This window comes from Somniosus microcephalus, chromosome 13, assembly GCF_052327205.1.
Source record: "Somniosus microcephalus isolate GS21.2 chromosome 13, FLI_Smic_1.0, whole genome shotgun sequence".
In the NCBI taxonomy this organism is placed as follows: Eukaryota; Metazoa; Chordata; class Chondrichthyes; order Squaliformes; family Somniosidae; genus Somniosus; species Somniosus microcephalus.
This window is the reverse complement of record NC_140999.1, coordinates 174251632-174268693: the sequence shown is the minus strand read 5'-3', so window position 1 is coordinate 174268693 and position 17062 is coordinate 174251632. Positions and strand designations below refer to the sequence as shown.

Genomic DNA, 17062 nt, shown 5'->3' with positions numbered 1-17062 from the left:
TAAGTTAATGGAGGGTACATGGTGGGAGGACAGCCAGGAGAACATTGGAATAGTCGAGGCTATAGGTAACAAAATCATGGATGAGGGTTTCAGCAGCAGATGAGCTGAGGCAGGGGTGGAGATGTGCAATGTTATAAAGGTGAAAGTAGGCGTCTTGGTGATGGAGCGGATATGGGGTCAGAAGCTCAGTTCAGGGTCAAATAGGACGCCAAGGTTGCAAACTGTCTGGTTCAGCCTCAGACAGTGCGGGCTTTGGTCTTGTCCTAACGGGAGCATTGATTTGTCGACTATTTTGTCATTATCCAATGAGTTGTACTTCAGCTGAGAGCAAACAAATAAAAGAAAGTGCAGTAAAGACTCCTACTCCTTTGTTTGCCTCTCCCGTAACTGAAATTGTCAACTTGAATATATTACAGCTGGTATGATTGTCTCTAGTATATCCTATCGTAGAAGTTTTTATTACAATTTTAAATCTTCAGGATAACTCTTGACTTAATGCAAAATGCTGAAAATGTTGCAGATGCATTATTAATAAACTCATAGTTATTTTACAATGAATAAATTTCCATTGCATGTACCAGCAACCTGAGGTTCTCTAATAGAAATTATGGAAGTTATAAGAACCTAAACATTTGGCAGATATCAAAATGGTAGTTCACTGTAAACTCATCATGACTAAAGAATACCAGCCTCAGTCTGGGGCAAACTTTTGGATATTGATTTCTGTATCTAACAGCATGGGTTTATCCAGGACTTGATTGCACTCAACCTCGTTGGATATTGATAAAGTATCCAAACAAATAGCAGTTATTGAGCCCTGAAGGATGTACAGGTTTTATCTCACTGATTAGGAAACTAGGTTCAGGTTCTGAAAATCCTAAATCAGGTAAGTTGCCTGCAACACTTGAAATTTGTTAACTGTATGAAAAGCACTTTAAGAGTTTCTGAGATAAGGTACTTTACAATGAATGTGTTTCTTAATGGCCCAGAAATTCGGGTCTCCACGGGTGAATACACACGAGGTATTCACTCGTAAGCCCAATGGAAGTGCCGGTTTCCTGCATGCACTGCGCATGCGCGGGAAACCGGCACTTCCGTTCCCCTGAAAGAAGGGGTTCAGAAGTCGAACGCGTGCGCAGGAGAGGCTGCGCGTGCTCATCCAACTTACGTTTTTTTTTGCAGGTTTTCCTGGGAGGGTAAGTCTCCAGCAGTTAAACATTTAAAAAGCAGTCGCAAGGCCTGCTTTTTACAAGGTAAGTGGTGAATTAATTAAAATGAAAACATTTTTTCCACAGGTTTATTATTTTTAAATACTTTAAAGAAAGGTAAGTTTATTTTTAGCCCCGTTAGAAAATAAAATTACTTTTTTCAAAAATTTAACTTATTGTTTAAAATAGTTATTTCATGTAATTTATAGTTTATTTAAAAAATGGGATTTAAAAAAAATGTATTTGAAGATTTAGTAATGTTTTGGGGCTTGTAGTGTTTATAAGTTTGACAGCCCTTCCTGTCAATCTTACGAATGAAGCATTCCCTGCTCTGATTGGCTCCCCATGGCCCACGTGATCCCAGGGGATGCATCAAACTAACTGCACCCCTAGGATACGCAAGCACTGCGTGCCAGCAGTTGGAGGAGGCGCAGGATCGGAATTCCACGGGGGCCCACAGCTCAACGGCCGGTGCGCAAGGTAAGTGCAGGTCGGAGGCTTGCACCCGCGGGAAGCCTCCGACCCGAATTTCTGGGCCAATATATTTTTAAAGATGTGTAAGGGCATCTGAATTTTGGCTGTTTCTGTGAAACTGATAGTCTAGCCAAATCAAATGGCGCAAAGCCAAGGTTTTGAGTTGTTCAGTTAGTTTGAAATCCCATCTGCCCAAAACAGAACAGTAAGGAGACTTTGGGATTAAATTTATAAAATAACAATATGAATTATTGAAGTAGGCCAAAAGAGAGCCTATTTTTCATGTTCCTTATGCAGTCATACTAACGACAACCTACACAAATTAGCAAGAAAATTGTAATGATAGTTAGGAGATCTTTTATGAGGGAGAAGAGGCAACAGTCATAAAAGTTGATAGATGGGGGATGGACTCCTGAAAATCTGAATTGCTGTAATAGTCATTGTGATAACATGCAATCAAAACTGAATTGTGAAGAATGTCACAACTGTTTTGGACAAGTCTTTTGTTACTATGAACTATTACTACTACTAAATTCCCGTCCGTTATCTCAGCAGTGATGATGGGGCCGAATTTGGTTTCAGAAGTCTGGAATTTGCCAAGTGTTCGACCATTACTCCTTGGCTACTCTCACTAGGTTTAGCATGGCAAACGAGGCAAGATCCTAGGGTGTGGCACGCTTGGAGGCACAAGTGAGTGCTGGGTAAGTTGGCAGGACCAACTGCTAGTAAAACCACCCTTCTGGGCACACTTGTTTGCCATGCAGAGGTGATACCTTTAGGGTTCACCTCATACAGCCTACTGGAAATACCCACTGGAGCAGAATGAAATAATTGGATTCAAATGACTTGTGAGGATAGTTGTCTGTGAAGCATTCTTAAGAATCTTGATGAGTGCCTGAATGTTAGTGATTGAAGCAACTATGCATGGGAGATTTGTAGGATACATGGATTGGGAATTATTCTGATGTCTAATTTAGCTTGAGTAATTCTAAGTAAACGAACACAAATATTTTAGCCTTTGAAATAAATGCAGTAAAGTATTGGTTGACATACTATTTAACTCAGTTCATCTGAAATATATCAAAGACTGAACAGGACACAAATTGATGTATAACTCACAACCATTTTATTTCACTACATCTGCACAGGCAATAATAATATTTTCAACAAAGTCTTGACAGCAAAACAATAATTTGCTTTCAAACCTGCATTATCACTGGGTTCAACTTAATATGCAGAAGCTAAGTTCTGAATTACAGTATCATAACATCAGTTGGGTTCAACTTAACATAATAGTAACATTCAGTTTTGAGGATTACAGTACATGCTTGGCAAATTAAGTCCTTTACAGTTTGTTCAGCAATGTAACAGGTAGCAATTCTATTCTTTCTGTTGAAACAGTGGTGACTTTGGACAGTATATTGGTATAAAGAAGGCAATGAAAAATCAGAAGGCAGAGCCATTAGCAAGTTCCGAACAACTGTTACTTTCACCTCCGTGAGTCTGATGAAGGAGAGAGAGGCAATCCTTCATCTATTTCAGTAAGGAATGTAGAGTCATACATGTGATGTGTAATAGGAACCCTGGAAACTTTATTGAGTGGGCAGGAGGCAAGATAAACTTAGACATGTTGATTGTAAAACGTTGTGCTTTGCAAAGATGACAAAACACTTCAATGGAACTAAATCGTTTCTGTAGAATCTGTTGCCAGCAAGATAAATCAAGTATATCAGCAGGCAGAGCTGGCTTCCAATGAATAAAGGAGAGCCACTGTAAGTGAAAACAACATGGGGCTCTAAACAGCCCAGTGGTCACCTTTGTTAGAATAATGAAATTTGAATGTAGGATGTCTAAAAATTCCATATAATATTTCACATGTAGTCTCACTAATGATTTAGACAAACCTTTTTGGCTTACAGTCAAATGCCCATGAGATCAGTCCTGGTATTTGATCAGCTTTGTTCATGGCAGCAGTATAATGATTGGAAACTTTCAATAAAAGACCAATATTTACATGCAAATCATTATCTAGCTTTGTTAATGAATACCTTTTCAATGTACATCAACTTCATGTTTCCTATTCCAATATGCACTACATTACAATTATCTGCATTAATAGCTGTCCACCCTTTATTAGCCATTGGTCTGATCTCTTGAATGTTGTTGAGGTCCCTTGGACTTGTAATTTGACCACATGCTCCTCAAAATCATTTATGGATAATGCAAATAGTAGGGGACCCAGAACAAGCCTCCACAGATTCCATTGGGCAGTTTTCTCCAGGTAGTCTTTTCCATTTATGGCAATTTTCTGCTTCCTGTCACCAAGTCTGTTTTTAATCCAGCTAGCCAGCTATTGATTCCATCAGCCTTAACCTTTTGTAAAATTCTTACATGTGGAACTTTATCAAATGCCTTCTGAACATTAAATAGTCCTTATTAACTAATTTAGTTGCATTCCATCGTGGAGTGATAATTGATCGGGTTGGCTATCTGCTCCACCAGATTACTACCCAAATAGTAAAGACGAACATTACCCACAGGGCTATAACTCTGTAGTACCGATTCTCTGACTCGTAATTCCATCAAACGAGGCTTTATGCTAGGAGTTTTGGGCTGCTGAAGAAACCTTATGAAGTGGGACATTGTAAAGGTCTACTTTTAAGAGGCCAAGTTAATGAATGCCCGCTGCCCATGGGGAGCATCGTCTTGTGTAAAATCAGCACTATAATACATGCAAAGCCGTGATTTCTCCTGAAAGTAGTCTGATTTATGGTATATGCCTATGTCACAAGCGTAATGTCTTTTTAGTCCCATATTGTTAAATTGATGTTCCATTAGATCATATGGGCAGCACGGTGGTATAGTGGTTAGCACTGTTGCCTCACAGCGCCAGGGACCCGGGTTCGAATCCGGCCTCAGGTGACTGTCTGTGTGGAGTTTGCACATTCTCCCCGTGTTTGCGTGGGTTTTCTCCGGGTGCTCCGGTTTCCTCCCACAGTCCAAAAATGTGCAGGTTAGGTTGATTGGCTATGATAAATTGACCCTTAGTGTTCGGGGGATTAAATATGTGGGGTTACGGGGATCGGGTGGGATATGTGTCGGTGCAGGCTCGATGGGCCGAAATGGCCTCTATCTGCACTGTGGGGTTTCTGTGATTCTGTGATATGACATCTCATCAACCGAAACAGAAATGTGACACCATAATAGTGACAAGAAACAATTATAAAGAAAATTTGTAACTTAATATAAACAAAATAACTGATAATTTTCTATAGTTTTATGGCAGTGATCAAGACTTAAGTGATAGCATTAAACCATTTAAGGTTAGTTCTTAAGGTTGATGATGTAAACAGTTCTCCTCAACTGCAATATTGTCTTATAATTTACCTTGAGCTATCCAATATCCTCCATGTATCAGGAATTCTTTCAATTTTGACTATAATTAGACTTCATTGTTTTCCTTCAGGAGAATATAGGAATGTACAGCACTGGAAAGACCATTGAAGCCCATCAGGCTGGTCTCAATGTCTAGTAAGTATTGTATTTCACAATACCTGTTATACCCACTTTTCACCTGATACCTATCCAACTCTATATCGAATTTGCTGATGCAATAAGTCCATAACTGCTTTCCTTTAGCAGTGCATTGCATATGCTCATCACTGTCTGCATGAAGTAGTTCAATCTAAACACAGAATGGAATTGAAAGAGTTAATAATCTTACAAACATATGAACATAAGATAAAGAAGGACAGGTAAAACTAGCTGGTCCATCGGTTTTTGTCACACCCCGGCATGATGTAATTTCTGTGCACCATCACTCCCCCACCCACACAGCCATGCAATCTCCTGGGAGAGGCGAAAAAACCTTAGGGCAATTGAAGAAAAAAAACTCTCCGAAATTCCTCTCTGACCCCCAAAGGCAATCGGGCAAGCTCCAGGAGATCATGGTGCTTGAATGTTACAACCACCAATGACCACATACCTTCTGTTTGTAGATATGTTAGTCACTCTCAAGAACTCATCCAGCTCACTTTTTAAGGCTCGATTACCTTCATAGGAAAATCTTGTAGCAAGGCCAGAATGTCTGCAGCAAATTTGCACTCACTACACCTGCTGGCAACTTATTCCAGTGGAAATCCACAAAATAAATAAAAAGGAATTTTCTGAGCCTAGATACCGCGGCCATTTTAACTGCAATCTATTTTAAAAGCTAATATGATGATCAAACTCTTCTTTCAACATTCTGCAGAATCAAGCCCTCATCCAATTGCAGATGTCATAAGTGTGATCTGGCTGTTTCCATTCATAAAAGGGAGGCAGTGTGCCCGATAATCAACTTATTTTCCCCAGAGCCAGACTTGAGTTCTAATTAACCAACAACATTCGAATTACCTCAAATTTCTGGCTTTGCTATGAAGAATATCAACCATCCTTTTTTCAACAACAGAATAAAAGTGAGAAGATGTTGATTTAACAAAGCCACTTCATGTGAAGTGGTCACCTTCTAATCTAACGGAATAGCTGCATCACCTCCTGTCAACGTTTTTAACACTCCAAGAACTACGAAAGTCCATTTTCTGATGGATGGGCAGGATCTTTGCCTCAAGTGCCTGTCTCTGGATCACAACCCTTATAATTGCCAACTCTGCATCAAGTTTTCATGTTATACCCATAAGGACAGGGATCTGTAACTCAGACCTTCAGTGGAATGGTCATGACAGATCCAATAAATATAAAAAGAGTGCTTAAACCGATGATAGGGGAGTACAAAGATAATCTGCTTCAGGCTCCAAGTCCAGATCAGTGTTCGTAGCTTTGACAAATCTATCACTGCCATCTTCAACGTTAATCTCTTTGGCACACAGCAATGCTGAAAAATGAACTGCTACAATTTTAATTTTTTTGCTCATATTCTTCTAGTGCTGCTCTTCAAAGACCACTCCCATAAGTGGGCCTTTACTCTATACAATTCACAAAATGTTTTCCTACACCTAATACCTCGTAAAATAGCAATGTCATAGATTGAACAGAAACCCTTGTCAGTGTATTTAGCTTACTGGATACATCTCCAGTTATCTTATGATGATCTCTCAGACTTTGGAAAGCAGTAGAATAAACATTCTACTGGACTGTGGCTGAAGCTATAAACTACAGAACTGGTTTGTTGAAATAATAACATAAGTAGTAGCAATAAACAATTTGCAAATGACCACAATTTACAGAACATGTCTGCTCCTCCTCAAATACAGAAAATAATAAACCTAATCAATCATTCACCAATGCCCCTGGTAATACAGGATCTGGGATAGCATCCTTGAGCAATGCCTTTAAGTGTGGTTCTTTACTTATTCCTCCACAGAGCCTCCTGTTTTTCTCTGGATAGCTTTAGCTTCAACTTTCAATTATGTCAGATGCATCCCTGATAGGACAGGAAACTCACTACCAAGGAAACTGGATACAAGGCAAGTGGCTTCCATCTCAGTCTAAATGACACATCAAGCATCTCAAATTGAGGGAAATACAATTGGCTCTACAAAATGTTCTGCCTTTAGTTTGGGGAAGGATTGACTAACAGCATCTGCCATCCAAACAAATAAGGAGTTATTTGTTACCTCGGCACTTCCATCTAAGTAAGGAAAACATTGAGAGTGAAACAATGCCCAATTTTCATCAATGACCAAAATAATTCTCAGCCAAAACTTAAAAATAGAAGGCTCTGTGGCTCTGAAAATGAATGAATGAATGAATCCATCTAATGGGGCTTTTATTCATGTGGGTTCTGTGGATTGGAGTGAGTTCTGTGGACTGGAGTAGTGCTAAGAGATTTGTGATGTACTGTACTATTTGAGGTTTTCATTCAAAATGGAAGGTCTGACTGCACAAACACTACGAGTTGTTCCACATAAATCAAGGGAGTAGCAGTGCATCATTCCCTATGAAGTAACTAAACAGTAGTTAATTACAATTACATGATTAAATAGCCATTCATCTGTTTCAGTGCTCATTAATAATGTTCGTGTTAGGATTCAGTTCAAATCACAAGATTAAACAGAATTTGATCTTCCAGTATTTACCCTAAATTATGGGATGCATGGTATCAAATTACTCTTTGTCACTCTCCAACAAAGCAGTATTGTTTGTGCAGCACTGTTCAAAATGCCTAGATTCATACCATATCATTTCAACCAGAGTGATTTCAATCAATTTAAAGTGGCATTATCTTAAAACTAGATTGTTGCGGCCCTTTATGGGTAAATGCAACATCCTGTGTGGTACTGAGCCAAACAGACCAGAATGTTCCACCCTGTTCTGTATTGAATTAGTTGATCTCAGCCAAGTTCTCAGATGGAGCATGACAATTGGCCTCAGTATTGTTGGGCTTGGAATTGTGTTATTGAACGACCATTGCTGACATATGCATATGTGTGGACAACAGAAAAGGGTCTCCAGTATCAAAAGGCCTGCTGACACTCACTGTGTAGACTCACACATGTGCAATGATCACTTGAGTGCGGTATCTGTAAGCAGCTAGCACCCACTAAAGCACACCACCTGAATATTTTCATTTGATTTCTTAATAATATCATAGTGGTAATATTCATTTCAATAGTGCCTTATTGCATTAAAATATGCCAAAGTGCTTCATACGCAATGAAGTACTTTTTGAAGTGACTCTTGTGCAGAAACACAGCTTTTACTTTATCAAATAGTGCCGTGGGACCTTTAATGTCCATCTGAATAGATGGAAACAGCCTCAGTCTTGAATTTCCATGGGGTTCTCCCGATCACCTGCCATAGTAGAAATTCTAAAGAAATGGTGTAAACGGCCATTTTTAACTGTTTATACCATTTCTCCGGGAATTCCGCCGATCTCACACTGGAGAAACCCACGGCAATTTCAGACACTGAACTCAATGACTGTATCCCTCACAGATCAAGAGAGAAATCCAGAAACTGGAAATTTTGCTTAAAACAATGGAGATTAATCTCCAGAGTACAGATCTGTATATGGGCATTTAATCATTTCACAACACCATGGCCTCATCACGTGAATAATATAAAAAAAACTTTTTACGGTTTCTTTTCTATTCTGGTTTTTTTTTTAGTCAGATAGTTCCTGTATAATGATCAAGTGAAGAAAGACTGCTGTGTGTGGATAGGAGGCAATGTCCACATTTTCCCGGCCTACCAGCTCAGCAAAAACACCTGAGGAAAAGGACCTGGGAACAAGGACACCAGATTTAAACATGCATTCCACCAAATCAAACATCATTTTATTAATAATAATAATAATAATTCAACTTTATTGTCATTGTACAATGCACAAGTACATGAACAACGAAATGTGATCTTGCAAGCTCCCATGAGTCCAGTACAAATAACATTAACATTAAACGTAAATAGCACCGTCCTGGGAGAAGCAAAGCCACTGGCGTCTGTGCGCGCCGCCATTCCATTTCCACCATTCCTCCTGTCCGACAATCTTCAGCCCAACGCCCGGGCCTGCTCACCAGCCGCCCCTCCCGGGGCTCCTTCCGTGACCTTCTCACCAACCGCCCCTCCTCGGGGCTCCTTCCGTGACCTTCTCACCAACCGCCCCTCCTCGGGGCTCCTTCCGTGACCTTCTGCACCTGGTCTTCCCTGATGGTCACCCCTTCAGGTACTAACCAGGCCTGGCTCTCGCTTAGCTTCCAAGCACTTGCCAGTGACCCTGTCCCTAGTCCCAGGAACCATTATAAACCAAATGACATATTACTGACCAACATAAGTCTTAATGGAAGCGGATTTTGCAGCAAGAGGCTAATGCAATATAGCATAAGAGAACATAAAATAGAAAGATGTCATTCAGCCCACAAACAAAGTATTATTTAAGGAAAGCGTTTTATGTGATTCAATGTGAATATAAAATGAGAAGTAAACCAAACAAAAGAAGTTGGGTAAAAAGAGGAATGTCTGAAACATGAAAGGAAATGCAGCAGTAATTGATTATAATGGGTATAAGATTATGGGGGAAAAATTCAGTATTGTCCCGTTTGGGGCGCGATTATTGGCCGTGCGCAAAGTTTAGCGCCTAGCGCTAATTATCGCCTCCGACGGCAAACTTGGCTTTGATCGCCCCTGGAGGTGATTGGAGCGCTAAATCAGGTGCTACACACCTCTCTTAAGGCGCAAAGGCCGAGGAGCGAGGCGCTACCTCAGAGCGCTGGCGAAGCTCATGTGATGTCAGTCAGCAATGGAACACAGACATACTGGCGCCGGACAGTTCTTAAAGGGGAGGGTCGATCTTGCTCTCCAGCCACACCCTGCTCATTGGAGCCTTGAATCTCGGCCTGGAGAGACCTGTGTCTAAATCTTGCAGCCAAGGACTATGGAGAGGGCCAGGGAGCGAGCACAGCGCTTCAGCGAGCGGGTCTTGGAGGCTCTGGTTGGCGCAGTGGAGCGCAGAAGATCAATACTGTACCCAGAGAGTGGCAGGAGGCCTTTGCTGCGCGATTACAGAAGAGTGTGGAGGGAGGTGGCACAGAGCGTCTCCTCCAGGAGCATGGTGCCTAGGACCCAAATACAATGTAGAAAAAAGTTCAATTACCTCACTCAGGTCATCAGTGTGAGTGGCTTTTTTTCAATACCTCTCCATCCCTCCATCTCAACCTCAGCGGAACCGTTGCTTGAGCATGCCGATTGTGTGCTCAACGATGTTCCTGGTAGCTTGATGGCTCTCGTTGTACCGCAGCTCAGCAGGGGTATTGGGCGTACGGAGTGGTGTCATCAGCCAGATGCACAGTGGATATCCCTTGTCCCCGAGAAGCCAACCACCTGGATGATGTGGTGCCTGGAAAAGTTCTGCCACAGTAGTCCGGCACAGGATGTATGCATCGTGGCTGCTGCCATATTGCAGGCATTGACAGCGAGTATCAGCTGTCTGTGGTCATGACCAACTGCACATTTAAGGAATGGAACCCCTTTCGGTTGCGGAAATCCTCTGCATTCTCATGCGGAGCATGCAAAGCCACATGCGTGCAGTCAATGGCGCCCTGCACCATGGGGAAGGCCGCTATCCTCGCAAAGTCCATAGCGCGTTCATGCTGCTTGGCCGGGGTCATAGGGAAAGAGATGTACTCTCGTCTCCTTTTATAGAGGGCATTTGTGACCTGACGGATGCAGCAATGGACCGCGAACTGGGAGATATTGGCGATGTCCCCAGTAGCTGATTGAAATGAGCCGGTGGCATAAAAGTTGAGAGCCACTGTTATCTTCATTGCCACCGACAGAGACGCCTTGCTCCTCAGTTGAGGCTGCAGATCTGGCTGCAGCAGGTGGCAGAGCTCAGTGACCACCACCTTGCTGAAGCGCAGCCTTCGCAAACACTGCTCCTCAGACATATTAATATTGGAGAATTGTTCCCAGAATACCCTGGGAGGGTAAGGTCTCCTGTACAGAGGCCTGTTGGCCCTCCTCCGTCTGGCCATGATTGCCACTCTCTCTCTGCATCTCTGGGGCCTCCGAATCTGCTCACGCAGGACAATGCCCCCAATTAGTGCAGCCCCCATAGTCTCTTGGCAATCAAAGTAATGAAGGTCAAAAACCAAAGTACCTGCAAAGTTATGGTCAGAAGCCAAAACTACTTCACACAGTGTTGACTCAATGCAGAAGTCTCTCTCTCTCTCTCTCAGAATCTCTCTCTCTCTCTCAGAACGAGTGGTGCAAAAATGTCTACCACACAAAAAGCCAGGAAGAGGCCCCCTTTAAATAGCGCCCCCCCAGCCCCACAGAAACTGGGAAGCATTCCAGTCTACCTGTCGTTGGTTGCGCCAGGCAGAAAGGAGGGGGGCGCCACTCAATTTCTGTTCCGGGGCACCACAAGGGCGTTGCACACTCGAATGACGTCAAGATCTGCGTGCACAGGAAATTGGGCGGGATTGTTTAGCGGCACCACAAAATGTCTGGTCAATTTCACGAGAGGCGCAGATATCGCCACGTCCGGGCGCTAGTTGCTTTGCGCCGCATTAGTGCCCTCTTAAGGCGCTAACGGGAGGCGCAAACCAACTGATTTTTCACCCCTATAATCGGTGCAAGTTAAGTGTGAAAGGATTGTTAATATATATGAAGTGCAACAGCGGCTAGTTAAGGAAGTTAAAAAAATGGGTTTCAAGGAATTCCTTCTTCAAAAGGAAGTAAGATTATCTAAAAAATAGACCCGGCGAGAAAGAGCTGAAAAAGGAAAGGATAGACACCATAATAATGGGGAACAGGGAAATGGCAAAGACTTTGAACAAATATTTTGTATCAATCTTCACTGTTGAAGACACTAAAACCATCCCAATAATACATAATCAAGGGGCTATAGGGAGGGGGGAACTTGAAATAATCACTATCACTAAAGAAAAAATACTCGGTAAAATAATGGGACTAAAGGTGGACAAGTCTCCTGGACCTGATGGCCTGCATCCTCGGGTCTTAAAAGAAGTGGCTGCAGAGATAGTGGATGCATTGGTTGCAATCTACCAAAATTCCCTAGATTCTGGAGAGGTCCCAGCGGACTGAAAACCGCAAATGTAACGCCCCTATTTAAGAAGGGAGACAGAAAGCAGGAAACTATAGACCAGTTAGCCTAACATCTGTCATTGGGAAAATGCTGGAGTCCATCATTAAGGAAGCACTAGCAGGACATTTAGAAAATCATAATACAGTCAAGCAGAGTCAGCATGGTTTTATGAAAGGGATATCATGTTTGACAAATTTGCTGGAGTTCTTTGAGGATGTAATGAGCAGGGTGGATAAAGGGGAACCAGTGGATGTGGTGTATTTGGATTTCCAGAAGGCATTCGATAAAGTGCCACATAAAAGGTTACTGCACAAGATAAGAGATCACGGGGTTGGGGGCAATATATTAGCATGGATAGAGGATTGGCTAACTAACAGAAAACAGAGAGTCGGGATAAATGGGTCATTTTCTGGTTGGCAAACAATAACTAGTGGGGTGCCGCAGGGATCAGTGCTGGGGCCTCAACTATTTACAATCTATATTAATGACTTGGATGAAGGGACTGAGTGTAATGTAGCCAAATTTGCTGATGATACAAAGATAGGTGGGAAAGCAAGTTGTGAAGAGGACACAAAGAATCTGCAAAGGGATATAGACAGGCTAAGTGAGTGGGCAAACATCTGGCAGATGGAGTATAACGTGGGTAAGTGTGAGGTTCTCCACTTTGGTAAGAAAAATAAAAAAGCAAATTATTATTTAAATGGAGAGAGCTTACAAATGCTGCAGTACAGAGGGATCTCTGGGTTCCTTTTGCATGAAACACAAACAGTTAGCATGCAGGTACAGCAAGTAATCAGGAAGGCAAATGGAATGTTGGCCTTTATTGCAAGGGGGTGGAGTATAAAAGCAGGGAAGTCCTGCTACAACTGTACAAGGTATTGGAGAGATCACACCTGGAGTACTGCGTACAGTTTTGGTCTCGTTATTTAAGGAAGGATATACTTGCATTGGAGGCAGTTCAGAGAAGGTTAACGAGGTTGATTCCTGAGATGAAGGGGTTGACTTATGAAGAAAGGTTGAGCAGGTTGGGCCTATACTCATTGGAGTTTAGAAGAATGAGAGGTGATCTTATTGAAACATGTAAGATACTGAGGGGGCTCGACAACGTAGATGCAGAGAGGATGTTTCCCCTCATGGGGAAATCTAGAACTAGGGGGCACAGTTTCAGAATAAGGGGTCGCCCATTTAAAACTGAGATGAGGAGGAATTTTTTCTCTCAGAGGGTCGTAAATGTTGTGTATGTAACCGTTTACCTTTAAGGGAACTATAGAATGTGACCGTTCGCCTTTAAGAGCACTACTTCAGGGTGGCACTATTTATTGGCTCATGTATACTGTAATACCGATAGTGACCACACCAGTATATAAGGGTTGTGATACGTTAACTAGGGCAGAAATCGCCCAGACCTCTGAATAGTAAAGACCTGTTTTGTTTGTACTCCTAAAGTCTCTGAAGTTATTTACTGCACAACTTACAGACTTTACAATGGCGACGAGGCCGATCGTACCCTGCGGCAACAGTAGTTCCTAAGCAACTAAGGAGCGTCGAAGTGAGGCACCCGCCCTCGTCGTTCTGCTGGGTGAAAACTCGAGGCTGCAGCGATAGCAAAGAGGAAGATTTTGGCATTGAAAACTTCCATCTGCAACAGGCACTGACGGTCCCTTCTGCCACAGTGAGGAGCGAGCCGATCGACAAGAGAGGCAAGGCTGCCACGGACTGTGAGTAAGGGAACAGTAAAAGAAAATAAGGAAGGAGTAAAACCAGAGGATAAGGGCGGTACACTCGACCACGGTCGAGGGGGAAAGGAGCCAGACAAAGTCGGGTCCAGAGGCGCTGAGACCGGGAGCAGGCCGGGTGAGACAGAGCCGAGAAATCGGGAATTGGCCGAGAGCCAGTTCAGAGGCTGTAACTGTCCGCCGTCATCGGGGGTACCCGGAGCCGGTTGCCTGCCGCGGGAAGGAGAACGCTGAAGCCGACGCGCGGGCTGGGGATCTGAAAGCCAGCGGAGAGCGCTGAAGCCGACGCGCGGGCTGGGGATCTGAAAACCAGCGGAGAGCGCTGAAGCCGACGCGCGGGCTGGGGGTCTGAAAGCCAGCGGAGAGCGCTGAAGCCGACGCACAGGCTGGGGACCGGTAGCCAGCGGCCGTCGCCCGCGGGGGAAAGTGTACCCCTCCCGCCAGGGGAAGAAGCGGGAAACCGCCATTGCCGTGGGCGGGGAGAACAGAAAAGCGCGGGGAAAACCGCCATTAAAGTGGGCGGGGAGAGCCGAGAAGCGCGGGAAAGCCGCCATTTTTCGCGGGAAAACCGCCGAAGAAGAAGGAAGAAGCGGGAAACCGCCATCTTGGAAATTATTAAGAATTTCAGAAAAGTAATAAGATTTTTCAGAAAGGCTGGTGTGTTCTCAAGAAGAGAGAAGAAAATTAATAATAAGTAAAGTAATACTTGTACTGTTCTCAAAAAGAGAAGAAGATGCCTAAGCGAGGAAATATTAATGACTTTAATGCAGAAATAGAAGACTGGGCCACGTATGTGGAACGCATAGAAATATATTGCGTAGCCAACGAAATTGAGGATGACAACAAGGCAATAACTTTGTTAAATTCGATGGGAGCAAAAACATACGGGCTTTTGAAACATCTAATAGCACCAGTTAAACCAGTGGACCAGACCTTCGAAGAGATCGTAACAGTGTTGAAGGATCACTTGAACCCCACACCGTTGATGCTGGCTGAACGATTTAAATTTTACGCCAGAACCCAGAGGCAAGATGAAAGCAATGCGGAATACTTAGTCGAACTGCGTAAGCTAGCGAAATACTGCCAGTTTGGAGGGAATTTGACAGAGGCGCTGCGGGACAAGTTCGTATGCGGCTTGGCCAAAGAAGGAACGCAGAAGCGACTTCTGGAAGAAAACGACCTCACACTGGACAGGGCTGTCCTCATAGCTTCATCGCACGAAGCCGCAGCGAAAGGGACGGCGGAAATGCAGCTAAAGGCGGCGGCACTCGGGGTGGACCAAATTACAACAAGCACTCCCAAATGCTACCGTTGTGGAAAGACAACGCACGACCAGAATCAGTGCTGGTTTAAGAACCAAGAGTGCAGGAAATGTGGCAAACTGGGTCACATCGCGAAGGTATGCAGGTCCGGAAAGAAGACCAACAAGCAAAGGAAGCCACCACCACAAGGAAAGTACAACAAGGTGCATCAGGTGGCTGAAAAGAGTTCAGACGAACAAAATTCAGACTCAGACCCAAACAGCCAGGAGCTGGATAGTCTGAGAATCCACCATGTGGGTAAAGTAACTGATCTACAGTTGATCTGGGTCACACTAAAAATAGCGGGAGTCCAAGTACGAATGGAGCTGGACACGGGATCAGCTGTATCCGTCATCAACCAAAAGGACTATCACCGGCTATTCTCTCACATACCCTTAAGAAATACAAAATTCGTATTACAGACATACACGGGGCATCATGTATACCCCCTGGGAAAAATACGAGTCAAGGTGAGAGATAGGGGTAAAGAACACCCACGAATGTATCTGTACGTACTACCTGAGGGAGGACCACCACTTCTGGGACGGGAGTGGATCAAGAAAATAGACATGGAATGGCACTACCGACAAGCAATGACGAGTGAGGACTCGGTGCAGACAAGCAGCTCAGACTCCGAGCCGGAAGACGATAAGTCCAGCTTATGTATGAAAAACAAGATTAACATGAACTCACGGACTAAGGTTGGGAAATCGATGGCGTGCATAAAGACAGAGAATTCTGAGTCTGTTCAAGCTACAGACAGATGCATTACGGAGGAACACCGGGCTAGAACTCAACGTTATGTCAAAGTACAACGACAATTAGAACAGTTGAGTGCCCGTCTCCTACAAGAGATGGAAAAGGTGAAAAAGTTCTGGGACACCGAATGGGAGTCCCTGGAAAGACAACAGAGACAGCCCGCTCAAGCAGAGAGCGACCATAGAGCCATCATGGTCAAGTACCAATCACATCTCCCTGAGGCTGTTCAGGAACTAGAATATACACAGAACGATCCAAAGGAAGAGGAATCTTCAGGAAGTCAGGATGGTATTCCAGTTCACCTCTACGACTTGTTGCAAGCAGAGTGTAACGAGTTGAAAGAACAGTATGAACAGGCTCGGACTACAATCCTGGAAGGGGTTAACTTGGCAACTTCCGAAAAGCTCGTGTTAGTGAAAGAACATGAACGACTAAAGGTTGACCATAAGCAAGAATTACAAAGTCTGCAGGAAATGTTTGATGAGCTTCAGGCCAAGGCTGACTCATCGTTAGGGATTCAATCCATAGGAAAAAAATTAGTGGTGGAAGACATACCAGAACAGGGAATACAGGATGTCCAAGAACTCGTTAAATTATTAAAGGAAACACAAAATAAATATGAAGCGGCAATGGCCGAGGTCCAACGACTTGAAGAACAGATGCAACTGGAAATCTTTTCAGTGGAAGAAAAGGGAACTGTAAGAAACACAGAGACCGTAAGAATGGGCCATGAACATGAGCTTAAATCGTCAGAGGAGAAGGGTTTGGAGCTCTCAAAAGTTATTGAAATAGCCGAGGTTGCAACACAGACTGAGAAGATGGCAGCAGAGCAACCCTTAGATACCAAAAGTACGCTGACTCATGTCAAGGTTGAACAACAGAACGCTGAAACAACTGCTCCGGTAGAGGGATTGAATAGTCCGATCAATCAATCTCCAAAGGAAGTTGAAGTATTAAAATCACAAATGAGGTCATTAGTAAACAACTTGCTGAAAGCCCAGAAAAAGTTAGAGGAAGCGGAACACGTGAAGAAGTCTC

The 17062-nt window shown here is 43.5% G+C and overlaps 1 long non-coding RNA gene across 2 annotated transcripts; it reads left to right on the top strand.

The window, feature by feature from the left end:
* The first annotated feature begins 1601 nt into the window (after positions 1 to 1601).
* Positions 1602 to 7143, top strand: LOC147108786 (uncharacterized). 2 transcript variants are annotated; one of them, XR_015080650.1, is made up of 4 exons: positions 1602 to 1688; positions 3084 to 3223; positions 5149 to 5213; positions 7045 to 7143. It is a non-coding gene; the product is annotated as an uncharacterized LOC147108786 (long non-coding RNA). The 2 variants fall into 2 exon arrangements; XR_015080651.1 differs by lacking the exon at positions 3084 to 3223 and having other exon boundaries at positions 1606 to 1688.
* Positions 7144 to 17062: the final 9919 nt, after the last annotated feature.